Raw genomic sequence first — 26,607 nt, 5'->3', positions numbered from 1 at the left:
CAAGTATAAAGTTTCTATGATTGGCAAATGCTTATTACTTGTAATATAATTACTTTTGTATCTCGGAATATGCCACTCTGGCTAACTACAGGGATGTGAACTGTAGCTTTCCAGCATCTTTGCTATAGCTAGTATTAAAACAGCTGTTTAAGAGAACTCTGTGACTTGGTCTGGTTACTTGAAGGGTAAAGTTGTGATCAATTAAAAGGCTGACATCAAAGCCTGCAACAGCAGTCTAGAAGCAGGTTGTCCATCTCTTTGGAGATGGACCAAGGTGGAGAAAGAAGACTTTGTCTTCCATACCAAACTTCATATTGTTTGGTACGGAAAACACAATATTAAAACAAAGGGAAAGGAAAGACCTTTGCAAGAAGACAGTGTCCAGAGAAACAGAAGTTTTGTTTTTCTAAAAAGAAGTTAGGCCTAGCAAAGATACAGGTGCAGAATTAGGCCATTAGACCCATTGAATCTGCTCCATCATTCAATCATGGTTGATAAGTTTCTTAAACTCATTCTCCCATCGTTTCCCCGTGACCTTTATCCTCTTGTCACTCAAGAACCTATCTATTCCAGTCTTAGATATACTCACTGACCTGACTTCTACAGCCTTCTATGGCAATGAATTGTATAGATTCACCACCCTTTGGCTGAAGAAATTCCTCCTTATCTAATTTCTAAAGGGTTGTCCTTTTACTCTGAGGCTGTGCCCTCAGATCCTAGTCCCTCTGACTAATGGAAACATCTTCCCCACATCTATCCAGGCTTCTCAGTATTTGGTGAGTTTCAATGAAATCCTCTCCTCATCCTTCTAAACTCCATCGAGTTCAGGCCCAGAGTCTTCAGACACTCCTCATATGTCAAGCTTTTCATAAATAGGTGGGTGAACCTCAGGCTGTTCTCTCTGGAGAAAAGAGAGTTGAGAGAGGATTTGATGGAGGTGTTCAAAAGCGTGAGGGGTCAGGATAGAGTAGTCTATTAGTAGTTGGTGGTGGTGGAGGCAAATTCAATAGAGTCTTTTAAGAGACTTCCGGATGAGTACATGGGACTTAATAGAATTGAGGGTTATAGGTAAGCCTAGTTGGTCGGGATATCATCAGTGCAACTTGTAGGCCAAAGGGCCTGTTTGTGCTATGGTTTTTCTATGTTCTACGTTCTAGACCGAGAGAAACTGTTACCATTGGTGGAAAAGGGAACCAAGGAGCACTGATTTAAGGTATTGGAAAAAGAATTGAGAGTGACACATGGGAAATCTCTTTTACATGGTACTAAAAGGTCATCCCTTTATCCCGAGGCTGTGCCCTCGGATCCGAGTCTCTCCGACTAATAGCAACATATTCCCCATGTCCACTCTATCCAAGCCTTTCAGTGTTCTGTTCAGTGAGATCTCCTCTCATCTTTCTAAGTTCAATCCAATACAGATCCAGAGTCCTCAAACGATGATGATGAAAGGACAGGAGAATATAGAAACAGCGACTGTTAACAGCAGTTTGTTATTGATGTATCCTTGCAATTGCAATGGAACTACCTCTGAGAAGCATTGTTGAGAGCAAAGAGAACATTTAATTGTCTTTGACCCATTGCATTTTGAATTCCATGGCATGTTGCCATGGGTCACGGAGCGTCTAACCTCGCTCTTCAAAATGGATCAATACTTTGGTTTCAAAACACTTTATTGTAAGGACGCAATTGTTAATTTCATTGGCTGTCGGATCGATTTCCTATGTGTGAAACCTTGCCAAGTGTTCGTCAATGTTATGCAGAATAAAGGATAGCGGGGCGTCATTCACCTTGAGATGCAAGGAAGAACCCCTTCGCAATAATGATCAGCTGGGAACTGTAGGGATATGCATGAGTCTGTCACTGATTGCTTATAATTAAATACTAGTGACGAGTATTGGAGTCACTAGTGGGCTTATATTAACACTGCAATGAAGTTACTGTGAAAATCCCCTAGTTGCCACACTCCGGTGCCTATTCGGGTACACTGAGAGAGAATTTAGAATGACCAACGCATCTAGCCAGTACGTCTTTTGGACTGAGGGAGGAAACCATTAAACCAGGGGGAAACCCACACAGAGAACGTGCAGCCTCTGCACAGACAACTGGGAATCAAACTGGGGTCTCCAGCATAGTAAGGCAGCAGTGCTAACTACTGTACCACTGTGAAGAGATTTTTGCACGACCAACACACCTAACCAGAACATCTTTTTGACTGTGAAAGGAAACACTGACAGTCTGAATGGAGTTTGCGCATTCTCCCTGTGGGTTTCCTCCTGGTGCTCCACTTTTCTCCCAAGCTGCAAAGATGTTCAGGTTACATGGATTGGCCAAGCTAAATTGCCTCCTATTGTCCCAAAATGGTAGGGAAGATGGATTAACCAAGGTAAATGATGCAGGGTTATAGGGACAAGGTGGAGGGGAGGGCCTGGGTAGAGAGCTCTTTCAGATGGTTGGTGCAGACTCGATGGGCCGAATGGCCTTGGATGAAACCCAAGCAGAAATGGGGGGAGAATGTGCAGACTCTGCACAGTGACCCAAGCTAGGAATCGAACCCAGGTCACTGGCACTATGAGGCAGCAGTGCTAACCACTGTGCCACCATGCCGCCCACAGATTCAAAGGGTTGTGAATAACCTGGTGTACAGAGGATAGAAAGATAAATGTTTCTGCTCATTAAGCCCCTTGTGTGGATCTATGTCCTCTGCATACGTACGGTGGGGAAATTGTTTTGGACACAGCTCATGATTATTACATGCGTTAACAATCATTGACTGTAGGTGTGAAATATTTGTTCAACCCTTCTCTTTGCTGATGCAGTACATTGGACAGATGCACGCAGTCAGAAATGTTAGCTCATGAATTTACAATGAAAGGTTGCCTATTTAGAATGAGTTTAACTCTGTAGTATTTGGGGAAGCCATGAACATTTTGGATGAGTATGGAAGTTTGTAACAGGAATTTGCTGGTGTAGTTTATTTGCGTTATATCAATTCAATTATTTTCAAATGATGTTTTTCTTTTCATGCCAAGGGAATTTCCCAGATTGTTAGGCTGGGCACTTTGACCCCTCTGACATTACCTCAAACTATCACATATACAACTGCTCTGTGGAAAACTGAATCAAAGAATCATGCAAAATTTAGCACAGAAGGCATTTATTCATCCGCGCGGCCATTGGCTTCACATTGGAGTTTCCTAGTAGAGTTCCAAATCCTAAATTTTACCCTGCATCCTTTGATATTTATCCTTTTCAGTTCAGTTGCCTTGGATGGCCATACCTGATTCAATTTCAGTCAAATAGCTTTTGGTATGTGACAGTTTTGTGCCTTTAAGAAATGTATTTATACTTTGTGAGGGGTATATTTAAAATTTAGCTCTGTTTATGCAGTGCCAGTTTGTCTGCAAACGAGGCAGCTCCCTTCTGAGGTTGCAGTAGAACAACTGGTTTTAGATAATGGGGTGTTTGTTTTAATCTAAGTTATAGGGTCATAGAGTCATAAAAGTTTACAACATGGAAAAAGGCCCTTCAACCCAATTTGACCATGCTGTCCAATTTTTTATCACTGAGCTAGTCCAAATTGCCTGCATTTGGCCCATATTCCTCTATACCCATCTTACCCGTGTAACTGTCTAACTTCTTTTTAAAAGACAAGATTATACCTGATTCTACTATTACCCCTGGCAGCTTGTTCCAAACACTCACCACCCCCTGTGGGAAAACATTGCCCCTCTGCATCCTTTTGTATCTCTCCCCTCTTACCTTAAAACAATGCTCTCGAAAACTCTTTGGAAAAAGATGTTGAGTACGTCTCTTATCCTCATTATTTTATAGACCACAATAAGGTCACCCCTAAGATATCCTACGCTCCATGGAAAAAATTCTCAGTCTATCAGCCTCTCCTTATAACTCAAACCGTCAAGTCCCGGTAGCATCTGAGTAAATCTTTTCTGCACTCTTTCTAGAAAATATTTAATGCATTTCAAGAGGCAATGCATTTTTGTTTACTTTTGGTTTCCCCCTGGCGTTTCAGAATCGGGTTTTGATTAGGTTGATTGACAAGAGGCAGAGTCACGAGAAGGGGAGGAGCTAAGCATACAGGGAAAGCAAGCAGTTTCTGCTTGGTTCTGAAAGAAACAAGAGGAGTCTATCTCTCTCTCTCTCATTCTGAGGGCTGCTGTTTTGGAGCTGTCAGAATAATATGTCTCTCTGTCTCTGTCTCTCTTTCTGCCTCTCTCTAGAAGTGTTCAAAGACTCCAGGACTGTTAACAAATAAGAACACGTAAGCCTGTATGTTGCTAACTGATTTTGAAGAGGAGTTTAAGTCTATAAAAGGAATATTGCTTCAATTGGAAATAATAGAGTCAGCAGTTAGGAATTGTATCTTGTCATGTTTAAATGCTTTAATTGGTAAAAGTTAAGCCAATTCATTTGTTATAGTTGAACTATTTTTAAATGAAGTCTAGAACATAGAGCACTACAGCACAAACGGACACTTCAGCCCACAAGTTGCGCCGATCATATCAAAATCTCACTAACTATTCTGGCTGGAGACAATACATTCTCTTTAACCTGTGCTTAACCCTCTCTCCAAGTTTCACTCCAGATACGATTCTACTGACACACTAGAAAGCCTATCTATAACCCTCAATCCAACTAAAACCCATGTATTCATCCAGAAGTCTCTTAAGAGACCCCAGCGAGTTCGCCTCCACCGCCATCGGCTGCAGCCGATTCCACTCACTCACTACCCTCTGAGTGAAAAACTTACCCCAGACATCTCCTCTGTACCTACTCCCCAGCACCTTAAACCTGTGTCCTCTCGTAGCGACCACTTCAGCCCTGGGAAATAGCCTCCGAGAATCCACCCAATCTATACCTCTCAACATTTTATAAACCTCTATCAGGTCACCTCTCAACCTTTGTCTCTACAGGGAGAAAAGACCCAGCTCCCTCAACCTATCCTCATAAGGCATGCCTCCCAATCCAGGCAACATCCTTGTAAATCTCCTCTGCACCCTCTCAATAGCTTCCACATCCTTCCTGCAGTGAAGCGACCAGAACTGCGCACAGTACTCCAAGTGGGGTCTGACAAGGGTCTTATAAAGTTGCAGCATTATCTCATTATCTGAGCATTATATTTGTTTTGATAAAAGCTTTCTAGTGTGTCAATAGAATCATATCTGGAGTGAAACCTGGAAAGAGGGTGAAGCACAGGTTAAAGAGAATGTATTGTCTCCAGCCAGAATAGTTAGTGAGATTTTGCAAGCCCAGGAAAGTCATGGGGGTTACAGATAGTGTGACATGAACTCAGGATCCCGGTTGAGGCCGTCCTCATGTGTGCGGAACTTGACTATCAGTTTCTGCTCAGCGATTCTGAGCTGTCGTGTGTCGTGAAGGCCACCTTGGAGAACGGTCACCCAAAGATCAGAGGCTGAATGCCCGTGACTGCTGAAGTGTTCCCCAACAGGAAGAGAACACTCCTGCCTGGTGATTGCCGAGCGGTGTTCATTCATTCATTTTTGTAGCGTCTGCACGGTCTCCTCATTGTACCATGCCTCAGGTATCTGGTGAGAGGTGTTCTCACAGGAGGTGATGGCATCTGTGTCGATGATTTGGCACATCTTGCAGAGGTTGCTGTGGCAGGGTTGTGTGGTGTCGTGGTCACTGTTCTCCTGAAGGCTGGGTAGTTCACTGTGGATAATGGTCTGTTTGAGATTGTGCGTCTGTTTGAAGGCAAGAAGTGGGGGTGTGGGGATGGCCTTGGTGAGATGTTCGTCTTCATCGATGACATGTTGAAGGCTCCAGAGAAGATGTCATAGCTTCTCCTCTCAGTGGAACAGATGTCCAACGCCGGCATCTCCACATGATAAATGCTGGCCAGCCAGTGATGCCCATGTCCCACGAATGAATAAAAAAAAGTGCCTTAGGCACAGTGGTTAGCACGGCTGCCTCACAGTTCCAGGGACCCCAGTTAGATTCCAGCCTTGGGTGACTGTCTGTGTGGAGCTTGCACATTCTCCCCGTATCTACGTGGGTTTCCTCCGGGCATTCCAGTTTCCTCCCACAATCCAAAGGTGCGCAGGTCAGATGGATTGAAAAATGCTAAATTGCCCCTTAGTGTTCCAGGACATGTAGGATAGGCGGATTGACCATGGTAAATGAGACGGGGTTACGAGGATAGGCTGGAGGGAACAGCCTCGGTAGACAGCATTCTTGAAGGATCAGTGCAGACTCAACAGGCCAAATAGCTTCCTTCTGCAGTGTAGAGATCCTATGGATTCTATGCAAATCCTAAAAGTCAAGGGAGGTGGCTTACATATCGAAACATAGAAACTAGAAGCAGGTGTAGGCCATTCAGCCCTTCGAGCCTGCTCCACCATTCATCTTGATCATGGCTGATCTGTGAATTCAATATCCTGATATCTCCTTCCTCCCATAACCCTTGATCTCTTTAGTCCCACACAGCGTTTTGGCCTCAACTACTTTCTGTGGTAGTGAATTCCGCGCATTCACCACCCTCTGGGTGAAGAAATTTCTCCTCACCTCAGTTCTAAAAGGTTTACCCCTTATCCTCAAACTATGACCCCTAGTTCTGGACTCCCCCACCAACTGGAACATTCTTTCTGAATCTACCCTGTCGAACCCTGGTAAAATTTTATGTTTGCCTCGCTCTTCCGAGACCTCACAATCGCAAAACGCTTTTCATCAATAAAGCATTTTTGAATTCTTTTCAATATCAGCACAGACAGAATGACTCCCTTCCGCACTCGAGACTCCTGTGATTCTTCATTGCAATGATGCAAATGTAGGACTGGAGAGGATGTGGGGTCTAAAACTCTAATCTGTCAAATCGATCAGGTTTTGTGCCATCATTTTCTCAACGATGTGTGGTCACCGAGGGAGATGGAATCGGCAGTGGAGCAGAGATCATGTCAGTGACAATAAATATTAACTTGAGTCTTCCTAACATTGAGCTGACGCTAGCTGTGATCCATGCATCAGGCAGATCGTTTGACAACTGGGTCAATAAAGGTAGTGGAGATGTAAAGCTGGCTGCCACCAACACACATTAATCGATGTCATTCTAGATAAAGGGGAACCACTGGATGCATCACATGTGGACTTGCAGCAAGCATTTAATGAGGCGCCGCACCAGAGGTCATTCCGCAACATTAGTGAGTATGGAGTGGGTTGACACATGTGGCACAGTGGTTAGCACTGCTGCCTCACAGCATCAGGGACCCAGGTTCAATTCCGGCCTTGGGTGACTGCCTGCGTGGGATTTGCATGTTCTCCCCATATCTGCGTGGGTTTTCTCTGGCTGCTTCGGTTTTCTCCCACACTCTAAAGATGTGCGGGTTGAGTAGGTTTGCCCTGCTAAATTGCCCCTTAATGTGAGGGGGATTAGCAGGGTAAATACAAGGGATTACAGGGAGAGGACGAGGGTGGGCTTGTGGTCGGTGCAGACTTGACGGGCCGAATGGCCTCCTTCTGCGCTGTAGCGATTCTATGATTTTGGGGATGGCATGATGGCACAATGGTTAGCACTGCTGCCTCATAGAACAGGGACCCCGGTTCAATTCCAGCCTCGGTGTCTGTGTTGAGTTTGCATGTTCTCCCCGTGTCTGCATGGTTTTCCTCCGGGCGTTCCGGTTTCCTCCCACAGTCCAAAGGCGTGCGCGTTAGGTTGGTTGACCGTGCTAAATTGACCCTTAATGCCAGGGGAATGGCAGGGTAAATATGTGGGGTTATGGGGATTGGAACTGGGTGGGATTGTTGTCGGCTCAATGGGCCGATTGGCCTCCTTCTGCACTGTAAAGGATCTGTGATTCTCTGAACACAGATTGAATAGTAACTAACAGACAAGAGACAAAGAATGGGAATAAACAGATCACATTCAGGTTGACAGACTGTGACTCGAGGGGTACAGCAGGGATTCCTGCTTGGGCCTCAGCCACTTACCATCTGTATCAATGATTTAGATGAGTGGGTTGGCTGTAACGTATCCAGTTTGCTGATGACACAAGCAAGTGGAAAAGTAAGGTAAGGAGGACACAGAGAGGCTGGGAGAGATATAAACAGGTCAGGGTGAGTGGGCAAGCACATGGCAGCGGAATTTAACATGAAGCTATATGAAGTTACTTGTTTTGATCGGAAAATAGAAAAGCAGAATGCATTTTAAATGGTGACCACTTGGAAATGGTGATATTCAGAGGGACCCGGATGTCCTTGTATGCAAATTACAGAGAGTTGGCAATTAATCCAGGAACTCAGGTAATGTTCTGGGGACCCGGGTTTGAATCCCGCCACGACAGATGGTGAAATTATAATTCAATTCAAAAAAGTTTCTGGATTTAAGAATCTACTGATGACCATGAAACTACTGTTGATTGTTGGAAAAACCCATCTGGTTCACTAATGAAAGCTTTGCAGACAAAACATATCGTTCATAAAGAAAACAAGAGAGTGGAGAATGCAGTGTTAAAGTCATAGCTAGGGTGTAGAGAAAGATCAACTTAATGTAAGGTAAGTATATTCAAAAGTCTGACAGCAGCAGGAAAGAACTGTTCTCGAGTCAGTTGGCACGTGACCTCAGTCTTTTCCCATCGAAAGAAGGTGGAAGAGAGAATGTCTGGGATGCGTGAGGTCCGTAATTATGCTGGCTGTTTTGTCAAGGCAGCGGGAAGTGTAGATGTAGTCAATGAATGGGAGGCTGGTTTGCATGATGGACTGGGCTACATTCATGACATTTTGAAGTTCCTTGCAGTTTTGGGCTGAGCAGGAGCCCATACCAAACAGTGATACAACCACAAAGAATGCTTTCCATGGTGCATTTGTAAAGATTGGTAAAAGCTGTAGCTGACATGTCAAATTTCCTCAGTCTTCTGAGAAAAGAGAGGCATTGGGAGGCTTGCTTAACTATGGTATTGGCATGGGAGGTCCAGGACAGGTTGTTGGTGATCTGGACACTTAAAAACTTGAAGCTCTCAATCCTTTCTACTTCATCCCCATTGATGTTAACAGGGGATGTTCTCCTTTGCGCTTTTTGGAGTCGATGACAATCTCCTTCATTTTGTTGAGATTGAGGGAAAGATTTGACATGTGCCTTGTAGATGGTGGACAGGCTTTGTGGAGTCAGGAGGTGAGTTACTTGCCACAGGATTCCTAGCCTTTGACCAGCTCTTGTAGCCACAGTATTTGTATGGCTAGACCAGTTCAGTTTCTGGTCAACAGTAACCCCCCCAGGATGTTGACAGTGGGGAATTCAGTGATGGTAACTCCATAATGGCGAGGGGAAATGGTAGGAGTCTCTCTTTTGGAAATGATCAATGCCTGGCACTTATATGGCACAAATTTTACTTATCACTTATCACACCTCAATGTTATACAGCTCTTGGTGCAAATGGGACCGGCTATTCAATACATGAATGGTCGCAAAGGGTGAAATTGTGCATTCATCAGCAACAATTGCCATTTTTGACCTTATGTTGGAAGGAAGGTCATTAATGAAGCTGTTGAAGATGGTTGGGCCTCAGACTCTACCCTGAGAAACTCCTCAGTGATGTACAAGAGCTGAGGTGATTGACATCCAACCACCAAAACCATCCTGTGCCAGTACTACTTCAACCATTGAAATGTAGTTTCACAGTCATATTTGGGAAACAGCGGAGTGGGGGGGGGTGGGGGGGGTTGGTGGCGGTGGTAGTGGGAAAATTCATGGCAAAATAAATTCCAAACTTTTTTTGTGAAGCCAGGAGGGAGTGGATACAGGGATGATATTCCCGATGGTGGGGGAATATAGAACCACCTGTCTGGTTCACAAAGCAACCAGCTTGATTGACACCACATCCATCACCACCAACACCCTATCCCCCCACCACCGATGCAGCAGTGTGGCTCATTCGCAAGATGCAATGCAGCATCACACGAGCCCAGGCACCAGGTTACTAGTTTCTTTTGCCGAGGCTCCTTCAACAACATCTTCCAAACCCGATATTTCTACCACAAGGGAACATAGACACTGGGGATACCACCACCTGGAAGTTCCCTCCAAATCACTCACCATCCTGACTTGGAAATATATCACTGTTTGACCACGACATCACATAATCCTGCCACACAACCTCTTCAAGACATTCCAGATCATGGACACAGATGCCATCATCTCCACGTGACTATACCATCCATCAGATACATGGTACATACTCTTTGCAACTCCGCCAATATTGTCTACCTGATATGCTACAGGAAAGGATGTCCTGAGGCATGATACACTGGGGAGACCATGCGGACGCTACAACTACGGATGAATGGACACCGTTTGACAATCACCAGGCAGGAGTGTTCCCTTGCAGTTGGACACTTCAGCAGTCAAGGGTATTCGGCCTCTGATCTTCAGGTAAGTGTCCTCCAAGATGCCCTTCACAACACACGACAACGCAGAATCACTGAGCAGAAACTGATAGCCAAGTTCTGCACACATGAGGATGGCCTCAACCAGGATCTTGGGTTCATGGCACACTATCTGTAACCCCCACGACTTGCCTGGGCTGGCAAAATCTCACTCACTGCCCTGGCTGAAGACAATTCACACCTCTTTAATTTGTGCTTCGCCCTCTCTTCACTCACGTTGGTCTGCACCTATAAAGATTTGACTACCTTCCAACCATTACCTTGTAATTAAGTTTGTGTCCATATACGCACCATTTGTGAAACAAATCCTGCACTCTCCTGATGAAGGGGCAGTGCTCCTTGGAAGCTCCTGCTACCAAATAAACCTGTTGGACTTTAACCTGGTGTTGTGAGACTTCTTACTGTGCTTACCCCAGTCCAACATCAGCAACTCCACATCCTAGATATCAGGAATGGGGTGTCTGTTGAGAATCACCTCCCCCTGCATTACTGCTAAAGTCCTATACCCCACTCGTGGTGAGCACCACTGCAAGCACAGTAGCACAGTGATTAGCACTGCTGCTTCACAGCTGCAGGGACCTGGGTTCGATTCTTGGCTTGGATTACTCTCTGTGTGGAGTTTGCACATTCTCCTCGTGTCTGAGTGGGTTTCCTCCGGGTACTCCGGTTTCCTCCCACAGTCCAAAGATGTGTGGGTTAAGTTGAATGGCCAAGCTAACATTACCCCTTAGTGTCCTGAGATGCATAGGTTAGAGGGATTGGGGGTAAAATATATGTGGGTATGGGGCCTGGGTGGGATTGCGGTTGGTGCAGACTGAATGGGCTGAATGGCCTCTTTCTGTACTGTACGGGTTTCTATGAACAAGAATACCCTTTGTCACATTTGTGCGCTCTGTGATCCTGGGACTCTGGGGTGCCTGTACTACCAGTAGCGGCCACAACCTTCCCTGTGGTGCTATTGAGCGCTAGACCTGCCAGTCTTTGGTTGGCTGGCAGCTCCCATTAGACAAGGTGTCTGCCCCTGAAGATAGCCTTGCTTCCATGGGCAGGCTGCCTGCTGGTCTCGCCATTGACTGGGTGGCTCATGGTTGGGTGGGCCTTCTCACAAAGAGGCAGTGTGTGCCTTTGCCTGCTCTGTAGTTGGCAAGCAATATGCTCAATCCCTCAATAAGATTCTACCTACTAACCCTGCTCCCCTTGCCACAGGTGCCAACTGACCTACTGAGTATCCCCAGCATTCACTGATCTTATTTTTTTTTTATTCATTCATGGAACATGGGTGCCACTGTTTGGCCCGCCAGCATTTATTGCCCATCCCTAGTTGCCCTTGGAGGGCAATTGAGAGTCAACCACATTGCTGTGGATCTGGAGACATATGTAGGCCAGACCAGGTAAGGACGGCAGATTTCCTTCCCTGAAGGACGTTAGTGAACCAGGTGGGTTTTTCTGACAATCGACAATGAATTATAGAATCCCTACAGTGCATAAGAGGCCATTTGGCCCATCGAGCCTACATCAGTAACAATCTCATGTATTTGCACTGCCAATCCTCAGGACACTGAGATACAATTTAGCACGGCAAATCAAATCACACAACTCATCTTTGGATTGTGGGAGGAAACCGGAGCGCCCGGAGGAAACTCACGCAAGCACGGGGTGAATGTGCAGACTCCACGCAGACAGTGACCCGAGCTGGGAATCGAACCCGGGTCCCTGGAGTTGTGAGGCAGCACAGCTAACCACTGTGCCACCGCGCTGCCCATCAATCCAGGCAGAAGGTGAGTAACTCACGACAGAATTCGGTGTACACTAAGGGAGAATTTAACATGGCTAACGCACCTAACCAGCACATCTTTTGGACTCCCAGAGCTCCCAGCGGAAATCCACACAGATCCGGGGAGAACGTGGAGGCTCCAGACAGACAGTGGAATTGAATCGGGGTCCCTGGCGCTGTGAGGTAGCAGCGTTAACCACTGTGCCACCGTGCCGTCCCTATACCGAATGGGCTAAGTTAAAAAGACAGAACGAGCAAATGTTTCCCCTTCCTTGGGCCAGCGTGAACGGATCTGCTGTCCACGGGTGGAGCATGCACAACAGCATTCCTAGATCAGCAGCGTCTCGGAATTTTCTACCTCTTTCCTACGAAGGCCGAGTCAGCCAGCTGCTCCCCTCCACCGAGGGAGGACCATGTGGCAAACCGCGGGCGCTGACATGCACACTGCCATCCCGACGCAGTCAGTTACCCAGCCTCCCCGTCGCTGCTTGACACCCCGCTGCGGTTTTAATTGCTGTGGCTTTTATTTGGGGCGAGGAAGCAGAAGGATTCCGTCTGTTTCACTACACGGCCCCGCTGTGACAGCAGCAGACCTGCGATGATTTAAATGGGATTTGAACAGAACACGAGTGCGAGCGCACCACTCGCATTACCCGCGGGCTGCTTCACAACGGATTTTAAAAGGCTTGAGAATATCTTTGCGACCTTAAAAATAAAGAGAGAAGAAGCAGGAATCTGAGGCCCCCAATGATTGCTTCATGGGTAAATGGATTTCATGAACTACTCTTTCAATGAACCAGCATGAGCCCAACAGGCTAAATGACCTCTTTCTATGCCGATTTGAAGGAATATGTTACGCCACTAAAGCATACACACCAGAAGGCTCAGAATTAATCCCCCGTTCCTTGTTTCCGGATGATAGATTGCTGGCAGAAGAGTTGTCGGACCATCTTGATTCTTTCTCTCACAGTTGGGCTCTAAGCCTCACCGACTAGGCCACACTTATTGTCCATTCCTACATTGCCATTGAAAAAGTGGTGGCAAGCTGCCTTCTTTGACTGCTGCAGATAAATCCACACTGCTGTTAGGGTGGGAGCTGATATTCGTGAATATTGATGTCGGGTTTAGCTCAGTTGGCTGGTTTGTGATGCAGAGCGATTCCAACAGGGCACGTTCAATTTTTAAAAAAATAAAGTTTATTTATCAGTGTCACAAGTAGGCTTACATTGACACTGGAATAAAGTTACTATGAAAATCCCCTCGCCAGCGCCTGTTCTGAGGGAGAATTTAGCACGGCCAATGCATCCTAACCAGCATGTCTTTCAGACTGTGGGAGGAACAGCAGAACATAAAAACTAGGAGCAGGAGTAGGCCATTTGGCCCCTCGAGACTGCCCCGCCATTCAATAAGATCATGGCTGATCTTTTCGTGGACTCAGCTCCACTTACCCGCCCTCTCACCATAACCCTTAATTCCTTTATTTCTGATAGACAAGAAAATTAAGGGTTATGGGGAGAAAGTGGGAAAGCGGAACTGATCCACTTCAGATCAGCCATGATCTTATTGAATGGTGGGGCAGGCTCAAAGGGCCAGATGGCCTACTCCTGCTCCTATTTCTTATGTTCTTATGTTTACTGTTCAAAAATCTATCTATCCTTGCCTTAAAAACATTCAATGAGGTAGCCTCAACTGCTTCACAGGACAGGGAATTCCACAGATTCACAATCCTTTGGGTGAAGAAGTTCCTCCTCAACTCAGTCCTAAATCTGTTCCCCCTTATTTTGAGGCCACCCTGCCTCAGCGATTGGTGGCAGATGGAGGGAAGGACTGACTGGGGCTGGCCATCGGAGAGGAGGGGAGCAAGCCGCTTGCTGGCAGGGTCAGGATTGCGCGGGGGGAGGGGTTGGGGGGGGGCGGGGATCAAGTCAGGACTGCAGGGAGGGGATTAGGTCAGGACTGCAGGGGGTAGCAGAGGGTCAGTGAGGTTGAGATTGAGGCGGGACAGGGGTGAGTCGGAAGGGAGTTGGGGATGGGGGGGAGCAGGGCTGGGGTCTGGACATTTCAGGAAGTCCAGCGATTGGGTTGTGGGGGGATCGGTGGGACAGCAGCGCGGGGTCGCAGGGTCGGGAGACTGGCAGTCTGGGGCTACTGCGTGTGTGCCAATCTCGGCGCTGACAGATTGGCACATGCGCAGTGGCCCACTCAGCTCTCAGCTTCCAGCCTCTCCAACAGGAGTGGACCCCCCAAACTTGATTTCTAATGGGGTTCACGCTCGTTCACTTTGTGAAGCACAGAGTGCGGGAGATTAATTTTGAAAATCCCGCTGCAAAATCCAGCAGGATTTATTCCAGTTTTTACATGAATTCAAATTACTGGGAAAATTTCACTATTTTGAAGCATTCATCAACATGAAAGTTGACTGTTTCTCTGCACAGATGCTGCCTGATTACCTCAGTTTTTCCAGCACTTTTCTTGTATCAGATTTCCAGCGTTCTGCAGTATTTGGCTTTTGTATTAATATTACGAGTACTATTACCTCAGGTAGAAAAATGAGAAAAAAGCGATAACATAATTAGAAAAGAGAAAGGAGAAAGCTGAAATGCAGGACAGAAGTCCCAGCAGAATTCTAATCATATATCTCAGCTTTAGCTAAACATAACGATACATGCAAGTTATTGGCATGGTTTCAATATTGTGGTTTTCAGAGCAGTATTTGCCATTAATTTAACTCTGTCTCTCTTGTTTCTGATGTGGAGATGCCGGCGTTGGACTGGGTCCCATTCATAAGAACATAAGAACATAAGAAATAGGAGCAGGAGTAGGCCATCTAGCCCTTCGAGCCTGCCCCGCCATTCAATAAGATCATGGCTGATCTGTCGTGGCTCAGTTCCACATTCCCACCCTCTCCCCATAACCCTTAATCCCCTCACTTATCAAAAACCCATCAACCCGCGTCTTAAAAATATTTAGCGAGGCAGCCTCTACCACTTCAACGGGCAGAGAATTCCAGAGATTCACCACCCTTTGAGTGAAGAAGTTCCTCCTCAACTCCGTTCTAAACCGTCCCCCCTTTATCTTGAGGCTGTGCCCCCTAGTTCTACTGTCCTTTCTGAGCGGGAAGAGTCTCTCCACCTCTATCCTATCCATCCCATTCATCATCTTATATGTCTCAATGAGATCTCCCCTCATTCTTCTAAACTCTAACGAGTACAAGCCTAATTTATTCAGCCTCTCCTCATAGCTCAACCCCCTCAACTCCAGTATCAGCCTAGTAAACCTCCTCTGCACTCCCTCCAAGGCCAAAATATCCTTGCGTAAGTGCGGCGACCAAAACTGCACACAGTACTCCAGCTGCGGCCTCACCAATGCCCTATACAGCCGCAGCAAGACCTCCCTACTTGTATATTCAATCCCCCTCGCTATGAAGGCCAGCATCCCATTAGCCTTCCTGACCACCTGCTGCACTTGCAAGCTGGGTTTTTGCGACTCATGCACAAGGACCCCGAGGTCCCTCTGCACCGTCGCCTGCTGCAGTTTTTCGCCACGTAAGTAATAGTCCTTCCTACCATTATTCCTACCAAAGTGGACCACCTCACACTTGCCAACATTAAATTCCATTTGCCAGTTCCTGGCCCATTCGCCCAGCCTATCTAGATCCTTCTGCAGACTCTCCACACCCTCCGCGCAATTTGCCGTTCCACCAATCTTGGTGTCATCAGCAAATTTCGACACCATACACTCGGTTCCCTCCTCCAGGTCATTCACCTGACGAAGGGAGAAACCCCAAAAGCTTGTGAGTTTACTATCAAATAAATCGGTTGGACTTAAACCTGGTGTTGTCAGATTTCTTACTGTGTCTCTCGTTTCTCCCAGGGTTTTCTCTCTCATTTTGAGTCTTATCTGTGGGCAAATGGGGACCTTGGTCTTCAGCTGCAAGTCCCGTTGATCATTTGCATGGGTCTGACCAGCTGAAAAAATCCGAACCGCGCGCGTGCAACTATCTCCCAGACAGCGCATGCGCGGGAGGCCCAAGAGTCATTGGGCGGGATTTTACAACCTCACTAGGGCGAGATTGTCAAATCCCGCCTGAGGCCAATGGAGATTCCCATTATGGGACCCTCACCTGTCCCGATTCTGGGGCGGTGCAAGGTGGTAGGTTTACGGCCATTGTGTCTCGGAGGTGTCAACCACAGAGCAGAAGAACGAAGATTAGTTTTAGTTTAATCCCATGAAAATTCGAATAATTTTGATTTTGTTTTTGCAGTACACCTGGGGTGTATTCACGGCACACCAGCTGAGAACTACTGGGATAGAATCCCTTGCCTAACAAGATTCTAAGTTTATTAGGAATAGATGGGAATGTGGGACTTGAAACTGATCAGACGTGATCTTATCAAATGGAGGAGTAGGCTTGAGGGGCTGAATGGCCTACTTCTGCTTCTTTTCATATGTTCCAGGATTTTGACCCAGTGGCAGTGGTGAGTATTCCAAATCAGGATGATGTGTGAAAGGGGACTTTGAGGTCTGACCTTATTACCCTGTTTCCCCTGTCATTCTAGGTAGTAGAGGCCATGGGTTTGGAAGGTGCTGTTGAAGGGGTCTTGACAAGTTGTGGCACCCTGCAGAGATACACTGCATTGGTAGTGGAAGGAGTTAATGTTTAAGACGACAGATTTCTCCTTGTCTGTACCAGGCCAGCCAAGGGTAAGGACGTAAAGTCACCTTTACTTAGCTCCAAGGGCTAAAATGCAGGGCGCCATGACGGGGAAAAATGTTGAGGATAGTTACTGGGTGTTCCAACAATGTGAGGAGGGATGAAAGAATCACTCCCCTCTTCTCCTATTCAAATTCTGACCACAATACCTTTTTTTAAATTCAGTGATATGGGTGGCACAGTGGTTAACACTGCTGCCTCACACCACCAGCGACCCAGGTTCAATAGCCAGATTGTCTGTGCGGAGTCTGCACATTCTTCCCGTCTCTGCGTGGGTTTCCTCCAATTTCCTCCCACAACCTGAAAGACGTGCTGGTTAGGTGCATTGGCCATGCTAAATTCTCCATCAGTTACCCAAACTGGTGCCGGAGCGTGGCGACTAGGGGATTTTCACAGCAACTTCATTGCAGTGTTAATGTAAACCTACTTGCAACACTATAAATAAACTTAAAACTGAAGGCTTTTACTCACAGTCTGTGCTTAGTCATTCACATGCTGAATGCATGTCTGGCAGGCTTTTTTGAGTTTTAAACTGAAAAGGGAAAAAAAAACACACCCAGATAAAGATATAAAAATATTTTAAAAGGTAAGTGTCAATGTGAAATTAAAACAGGAGTTCACTATTGCTTTGCTGATCCATGACTGTGGCAGATTTTTAGAGTCGTAGAGTGGGAATGTCCAGCCTCGGGGTGAGCGCTATGATTCCTTTGGCAGCTGGGACAGGACATGTGGTATAGAAGAGGCCCTTCAACCCATCAAGTCTGAACTGACAAAACTACATTAAAATATACATTTTTCAAAATTCATTCGTGGGATATGGGCATCTCTGGCTGGCCAGCATTTATTGCCCATCCCTAGTTGCCCTTTGAGAAGGTGGTGATGAGCTGCCTCCTTGAATCGCTTCTGTCCATGAGCTGTGGGTTGACCCTCAATGCGGTTGGTGAGGGAATTCCAGGATTTTGACCCAGTGACTGCGAAGGAACAGCGATATATTCCCAAGTGAGGATGGTGAGTGGCTTGGAGGGGAACTTGTAGGTGGTGGCATTCCCATGTACCTGCTGGCCTTGTCCTTCTACATGGAAGTGGTCATGGGTTGGGAAGGTGTTGTCTAAGGGTCTTTGGTGAATTGGTGCATTGCATCTTGTAGATAGTACACACTGCTGCTACTGAGCGCTGGTGATGGAGGGAGTGGATGTTTGTAGATGTGAACAAAGAACAAAACAGCTCGGGAAACAGGCCCTTTGGCCCAACTAGCCCACGCCGCCATTTTAACATTACCAATCCCCCCTCCACCCATGACCCTTATCTATTGTTTTATGGCCATCCACATTGAGGGAAACTAACTTAGGGACAATTTATTACTGCCAATCAGCCTAATAGCACATCTTTGGGGTGTGGGAGGAAACCGGAGCACCCGGAGAAAACCCACGCAAGCACGGGGAGAATGCGCAAACTCCCACAGACACTGGCCCAAATCCATGTGTCTGCACAGCAAACAGTGATAGTCACTGAGCTGTCGTCTTGCCCAGCATCTGGTCCAGTTTAAGCACACACTAACGACATGAAGCACTAGGCCACTCTCGAACAACCAAGAGAAGCCCAAGTACGACCCATCGCGTGTATGCCCCAAGCCGAGAATCAAACCCGGGACCCTGGTGCTTTGAGGCAGCAGTGCTAACACTGTGCCACGCTGCTGCTCTATCCCCTGCTTGACTTGGTGGCCAAAGATTTATCACTCCCAGTCTTGAATTTATTCAACGACTGAACATCCACAGCACTTTGAGCAGAGAATTCCAGAGATTCACAACCTTCTAAGTGAAGAAGTATCTCCTCATATCACTGCTTGCTGAATCCTGGCCTGAGAGTACACCAATTAGTTCTAGACTCCCTGAAGGAAACACCTTTGGGACTTTCCAGCCCATCCGGTCAGCGGGATTTTTCAGTCCTGCCAAAGTCAAACCCATCGTGGGTTACCCGGTGATAGGATGGGCAAACCATGCAAGATGCCATGGAATTCAGTGGCACCAGAAGAGCGTGCCAGTGGGCATTGGTGAGCCCCCTCTGCCACGGGAAACCCCGTCACAGGGACTGGAAAATTCAAGGCCTCAGTGTTCTCTGAACAGAAATGTCTTGCTACAATTATATGGGACCTTGGTGAGACCACACCTAGAATATGATGTGCAGTTTTGGTCTCCTTACTTGAGGAAATATGTCCTCGCCATAGAGGGAGTGCAGACAAGGTTTACCAGACTGATTCCTGGGATGGCGGGACTGATGTATGAGGAGAGATTGAGTCGGTTGGGATCGTTTTCGCTGGAGTTCAGAAGAACGAGAGGGGTGATCTGATAGAAGCCTATAAAATTCCAACAGGACTAGACATGGTAGATGCAAGGAGGATGTTCCTGAAGGTGGGGGTGTCCAGGTCACGGACTAAGGGTGCGAGGTAACCTTTAAGGATGGAGGTGAGGAGAAATTTCTTCACCCAGAGAGTCGTCAGCCCGTGGAATTCACTGCCACACGAAGCAGTTGAGGACAAAACATTGTGGGCAGGAGTTTCCAGCCACGCTCACCCAAAACAGGAAACTCCCGCCTGAGGTCAATGGACCTTTCCATGGTCACCCCCTCGCCCACCACAATTCCCGTAGTGGGCAGAATGGGAAAGTTCACCCCTGTCTAATTTCAAAAAAAAAATGAGATATAGCTCCAAAAGCTTGTGCTGGCAAATAAATCTGCTGGAAATTTATTGCCGTTCCTTCACAGTCGCTGGGTCAAAACCCTGGACTTCCCTCCCTAACGGCATTGAGGATCACGCCACAGCACGTGGACTGCAGCGATTCAAGAAGACCACCACCTTCTCAAAGGCAACTAGGGATGGGCGATAAATGCTGGCCAGCCAGCGACGCTCATGTGCCACGAATGAATATTTTAGAAACTTACACAGTAAAGGATTAAACGTAGGCAATGGGAGTCTTGCATTCGGGGTGCTAAAGATAGCAGCAAACAGTTTCCATCACTGATTCAATGTGATCATATCACTCTCTGATAGTGCACTAAAAGCATTAATTGAGCCAATTATTGCAAAGAGAGACTCAATTAACTTTAGCCAAGCTGGAAATGCTGGAGAGTTATGTAGTATGCTTCAATGTAGTTATAAATCACTCTCAGGCAAATCCTTTATCTTGGCTCACAGCTTAAAGACCATCTGATTGAAGTAATTCAAAAGTATATTTTTCAGCTTGTGGAAGATAAAGTGCGCGTGAGCATGTCACCCTTCCAGCATTTGCGGGAAGGTCCCCATATGATTTATGATGCAAGTGTTGCTAATAAGATCTGTTCTGCTGAAATTCAATGAGCTATGGGAATCTTACAGCGTGGATGGTGCCATTCGATCCACTGCCACTGCTCTCCGTCCCATTCCCCTCATCTTTACACTCAGCCCTGCAAATTTCTCCCTTTCCAAGTTTTTACCCAATTCCTTTGTGAAAGGCATTACTCAATCTGCTTTCACCAGCCGTTCAGGCAATGTTTTCTGATCTGAGCAACACACTGTGTTAAAAAAAAACACGCACTGGCCAATGTTTTGTGTCTGTCTTCATGGCAGAAGAAACTAAAAGAATAGCAGGAAATCAAGGGGCAGAAGGGGTGGGAGGAAGTTAAAACAATTGCTATCACTGCAGATAAAGTGCTAGGAAAACTGATGGAAACAGAAGTTGTCTCAGTCCCACATGCTTGATGGCTTATACCCAAGTGTCTTAAAGAATGGTGGATGCATAGAATCATCAAATCCCTACAGTGCAGAAGGAGGCCATTTGGCCCATCGAGTACACGCTGACCATAATTCCACCCAGGCCTTATCCCCGTAACCTCATGTTTCTGCCCTACTAATCCCCCTGACGCTAAGGGTCAATTTGGCACAGCCAATCAACCAAACCCACACGTCTTTGGACTGTGGGAGGAAACCAGAGCACCCGGAAGAAACCCACACAGGCACAGGGAGAATGTGCAGACTCCCCACAGGCTGTGTCCCGAGGCTGGAATTGAACCTGGGTCCCTGGTGCTGAGAGGCAGCAGTACTAACTGCTGTGCCAATGTTCCCTCCAGTTTAGCACTGCTGCCATCTTAGCCAGCCTAACTCTGCCCTATCCCATAACCCCGCACAGTTATCCCATTAATCCCCCTAACCTGCACATCTTTGGACACAATGGGGCAATTTAGTACAGCTAATCCACCCAACATGCACATCTTTGGACACTATGGGCCATTTAGCATGGCTAATCCACCTAACCTGCACATCTTTAGATTGTGGGAGGAAACCAGTGCACCCAGAGGAAACCCACGCAGGCACAGGAAAAATGTGCAAACTCCAGACAGACAAAGTGACCTGAGGCCAGAATTGAACCCAGGTCCCTGGCGCTGTCTGAGGCAGCAGTGCTAACCACTGTACCACCATGCCACCCAAGCCACAGGAGTTTTAGAAAACTATATTGCAATCAAGCAGAGTCAACATCGTATTATCAAAGGGAAAGTGTGTTTGACAAATTTATTTTCTTTGAGGCTAAAACAAGCAGGGTGAATAAAGGGGAGCCAGTCGATGTCAGGTATTTTGGATCCCCAAAAGGCATTTGTTAAAGTGCCACATGAAATGTTACTGCTGTAAAGATATGAGTTCATGGTACTGGGAGCAATAATGCTCATGGAGAATTTACTAACGATCAGAGATCAGTGAGTCGGGGTAAATGGTCATTTTCATGGTGGCAAGTTGTGACTAGTGTGGTGCTCAGGGCCTCAATTATTTATGATCAGTAGGTAGTGGAACCTGGAGTGCCAGATGTTCTCCCTTTTCTTTCCCTCTCTGCTTCTGCTCTGCCTCATCATTGAGATGTTGTGGCTCAAAGTATGATGCAGCTCGATGGGTAAATTGTCACCTTTTTGAATAATTGGTAGCCAGCTCCTCCCTGTCATTAATGTCAATGCTTCCATGCTTTAAGGAGATCTTCAGATGAAATAGGGTAGGAGGCAACTCATGTGTGACGTAAGCACAAAGAGATGAGAGCAGAAGAGGTGAGGGAGTTGCATTACTAATTAGGAGAACATCAGAACTGTCTTGAGGGAGGACATCTTGGAGGGATCTTGCAGTGAGGCATGATGGATAGAGCTCAGGAAAAGGAAGGGTGCATTAATGATACTGGTAAGTTTAATGGAGATGTGTGGGGAAAGGTTTTCACACAAAAGTTGGTGGGTGCCTGGAATGTAGTCAGTGGAGGTGGTGGAAGTATATTGGCAAAGTTCAAGGCATATCTTGATAGATGAACAAGAGGTGAACAGAGGGATAAAAACCACGTCGTGGCACAGGCTTGGTGGGGTTGAAGGACCTATGCTGAACTCCTCTTTGTTCTTTGTCCTTTATAGACCTGTTGGGCCAAATGAGCAGCAAAGGTTGGGTAATTATGACCTTTATCGATCTAGAACAGAATATGAGAAAATAACATTTAAGATGGATGAATGGAACCCCGTCATCATGTTTTGCTGTTCCATTCAACCGTAGTTGATTAACAACTCAGTTCGACTTTGAGATAATTTCTTGACATTGCTGCCTGGAATCTTAGGTAGTGGAGTAGGTTGCATACTCTTCGAAGAATGTATAATTGAAGAAAAATTGTGGCTACTCTGTTATCATCACTGTAGATCTGAGATGAGGTTATCCTTGGTCAAGATTGATAGAGCTTGCTGAATGTAAGACGGTTGGAAAATTTTACCTCATAGAAACTAGAAGTAGGACCAGGCCATTCGGCCCTTTGAGTGTGTTCCACCATTCATTTTGATCACGGCTGATCATTGCATTCAACATCCTGAACCTCCCTTCCCCCATATCTCTTGATCCCTTTAGCCCCAAGAGCTATATCTAATTTCTTCTCGAAATCAGACAATGTTTTGGCCTCAACTACATTCTGTGGTAGTGAATTCCACACATTCACCACCCTCTGGGTGAAGAAATTTCTCCCCACCTTAGTTCTAAAAGCTTTACCCCTTATCCTCAAACGATGATCCATAGTTCTGGACTCCCCCACCATTGGGAACATTCTTTCTGAATCTACTCTGTTTAACCTTGGTAGAATTTTATAAGTTTCTATGAGATCTCTTCTCACTCTTTTAAACCCCAGTGAATACTGAACATTCTATTGACTATGCACAGTACAAGATTAAGCACAAGGTTTTACACAGAACTATCTCGCAGCATGTTATGTTGTTGTGCGATTTTACATCACTGATGCATCATAGAAAGCATTCTTTCCGGTTGCATCACAGCTTGGGATGGCTCCCGCTCTGCCCAAGACTGCAAGGAACTGCAAAATGTCATGAATATAGCTTAATCCATCACGCAAACCAACCTCCCATCCATTGACTCTGTCTACACTTCCTGCTGCCTTGGCAAAGCAGTCAGTATAATCAAGGACCCCACGCACCTCTCTTCCACCTTCTTCTTTTGGGAAAAAGATACAAAAGTCTGTGGTTATGTACCAACCAATTCAGAACAGCTTCTTTCCTGCTGCTGTCAGACTTTTGAATGGACTTACCTTGCATTAAGTTGATCTTTCTTTACACCTAGCTATGACTGTAATACTACATTTTGCACTCTTTCCTGTCCTTCTCTACGAACAGAATGCTTTGTCTGTATAGCAGGCAAGAAACAATACGTTTCACTGTATATTAATACATGTGACAATAATAAATCAAATCAAATTTACATTACACATTTAACATTAATCTTTTATACTACAAGGGCCCTATACAATGGATGCCAATTCACCAGCAGACTACTGCCCAAGAGGTGAAACTTAAAATGTACCCCAAGCTCTCTCAGAAAGTGAATGAAATGTTGGCACTTATAGTTAAAGGGATAGAATATAAAGGTGGGGAAGTATTGTTACAACTATACAAGGCATTGGTAAGACCGCACCTGGAGTATTATGCACAGTTTTGGTCCCTTTATTTGAGGAAGGATGTAGTGGCACTGGAGGCAGTTTAGAGGAGGTTCACTAGATTGATTCCAGAGATGAGGAGGTTGCCATATGAAGAAAGATTGAACAGTTTAAGCCTACACTCTGGAATTTAGAAGAATGAGGGGAGATCAAATTGAGGTGTACACAATGATAAATGGTATGGATGAAATAGATGTGGAGCAGATGCTTCCGCTGGTGGGGCATTCTAGGACAAGAGGTCACAGTCTTAGGATAAGGGGTAACAAATTTAAAACAAAGTTGAGGAGAAACTATTTCTCCCAAAGGGTTGTGAATCTATGGAATTCACTACCCCAAAGTGTGGTGGGTGCTGGGACAGAGAGTAAACTTAAGGAGGAGTTAGACAGATTTTTAATTGGCAATGGATTGAAGGGTTATGGGAAGAAGACAGGAAAATGGGGATGAGAAGCATATCAGCCATGATTGAATAACAGACCAAACTCAATGGGCAAAATGGACTAATTCTACTCCTAAATCTTATGAACTTACAAACTTACGAACCGGACTCCACGAGGCAACGACTGTCAGTTGTTAGATCCTAGCGGACAAGCACTCTGCTGTTGAGGTGGCAAGGGTGTTCTAACAAAAAACTTGCATTTACTTAGCGCCTTTTAAAGTCGTAAAACATCACACGGAGCATTATCAAACTAACAGGGCATCCTGAGAGATGCCTCACTCCAACAAATCTCAGGGGAAAATTTCAGTGAGAGAGCAGTCCATTTATGGGACAGGTACTCTCGGACAATCGCGGAAGCAGTTAGTGTTCCTTCATTCAAATCAGAATGAGAATCGTATTTCTTTCAGAAATTAACAGTTTGGGTGACGAGAGTAATTTGAGACTTGATGAGTGGTACATGTAGCATTCTACAGGCCTGTTATTCTGCAAGTTCTGTACCACTGAGGTTTACCTTGCAGTGTATCTGGGACTATTCCATACTAATTGACAGAGATTGATGGCTGTGATTAGTCAACAAATCCATTATTGCTGCATTATATGATGACCAGGATGGTAGAGGCTGAATTGAATGGTCCTTGGTCCGCTTATTTTATCCAACAATTTCCCTGTTCCAAAATTCAGTCATCCTTAAGTGGGACATTATTGAGGGAATTCTGGTCTAGATGTGTTAAAGTTTATTTGTTGATGTCACAAGTAGGCTTACATTTATATTGCAATGAAGTGACTGAAAATCCTAGTCACCACACTCTGGTGCCTGCTCGGGTACACCCAGGGAGACTTTAGCACGGCCAACGCACCTAACCAGCACGGCTTTCAGACTGCAGGAGGAAACCGGAGTACCTGGAGGAAACCCATGCAGGCACGGGGAGAACGTGCAGATTCTGCACAGACAGTGACCCAAGCCTGGAACTGAACCCAGGTCCCTGGCACTGTGAGGCAATAGTGCGAACTACAGTGTTACCATGCCGTCCAGCAGTTATCGTGGCTGTGTTCCCTTTGAACTGGTCCCATTGAATCAACAGCTTCACATTTTAGCCAAGGTAACAACAAAAGTAAAATTACCCACCAAAAAAAAATCAACATTAACAGGTTGCCCTGTTGTGACCAGTTGACAAATATTCGGGAAGACAGGAGCAGCTCCCGGACCTTTGCTGCAAATTAGCCAGATCACGGTTGATCTGTATCTCAGTTCCATCTACTCACCACGAGCTTATTCCAATTTTGTCCAACAAAAGTCTTTCAATCTCAATTTTTAAATTTACACACTCTCGGCTTCCAAGGCAGAGAATCCAGGTTTCCGTTTCCCTCTCTTTTGAGACAATAGGTGGGATTGAGCAGTGGTGTCTTTAGTGGTAATGGTGGTACCGTTGTTAGCACTGCTGCCTCACAGATCCAGGGACCTGGATTTAATCCCAGCCTTGGGTGACTGTCTGTGTGGGGTTTGCACGTTGTCCCCGTGTCTGCGTGGGCTTCCTTCGGTTGCTCCGGTTTCCTCCCACTATCCAAAGATGTGCAGGTTGGGTGAATTAGCCTTACTAAAATGCCCCTTAGTGTCTCAAGATATTTAGGTTAGGTGGATTAGACATGGTAAATGGGTTACAGGGCTAAGCCAGGGGACAGGGCCTAGGCAAGATACTCTGTCAGAGAATCATTGAAGACTCGATGGGCTAAATGGCCACTTTGGTCCCATAGGGATTCTCTGATTCTGTAATAAATTTCCAGATACCAATACCACGGGGAGAATGTGCCACCCTCTTCTTTGTACATACTCAATGACTGAGTCTCCGTAACCCTTGGAACAGAGAATTCCAAAGATGCACCATCCTTTGAAGAAATTCCTCCTCATCTCAATCCTATAAAGAACAAAGAAAATACAGCACAGGAACAGGCCCTTTGGCCCTCCAAGCCTGCATCGATCATGCTGCCCGACTGAACTAAAACCCCTGACCCTTCCAGGGACCAGATCCCTCTATTCCCATCCCAATTATGTATTTGTCAAGTTGCCCCTTAAAAGTCATTACTGTACCCGCTTCCACTACCTCCCCCGGCTACAAGCTCCAGGCACCCACTACTCTCTGTGTAAAAAATCTGTCTCATGCATTTAAACCTTGCCCCTCGCAGCTTAAGCCTAGTAGTTGACCCTTCCACCCTGGGAAAAAGCTTCTGATTATCCACTCTGTCCCATGCCTCTTATAATTTTGTAGAATTCTATCAGGTTGCCTCTCAACGT

The sequence above is a fragment of the Carcharhinus amblyrhynchos genome, chromosome 10, assembly GCF_965287045.1.
Source record: "Carcharhinus amblyrhynchos chromosome 10, sCarAmb.v2.hapA, whole genome shotgun sequence".
Classification (NCBI taxonomy): Eukaryota; Metazoa; Chordata; class Chondrichthyes; order Carcharhiniformes; family Carcharhinidae; genus Carcharhinus; species Carcharhinus amblyrhynchos.
Note: the sequence above shows the minus strand (reverse complement) of the source record.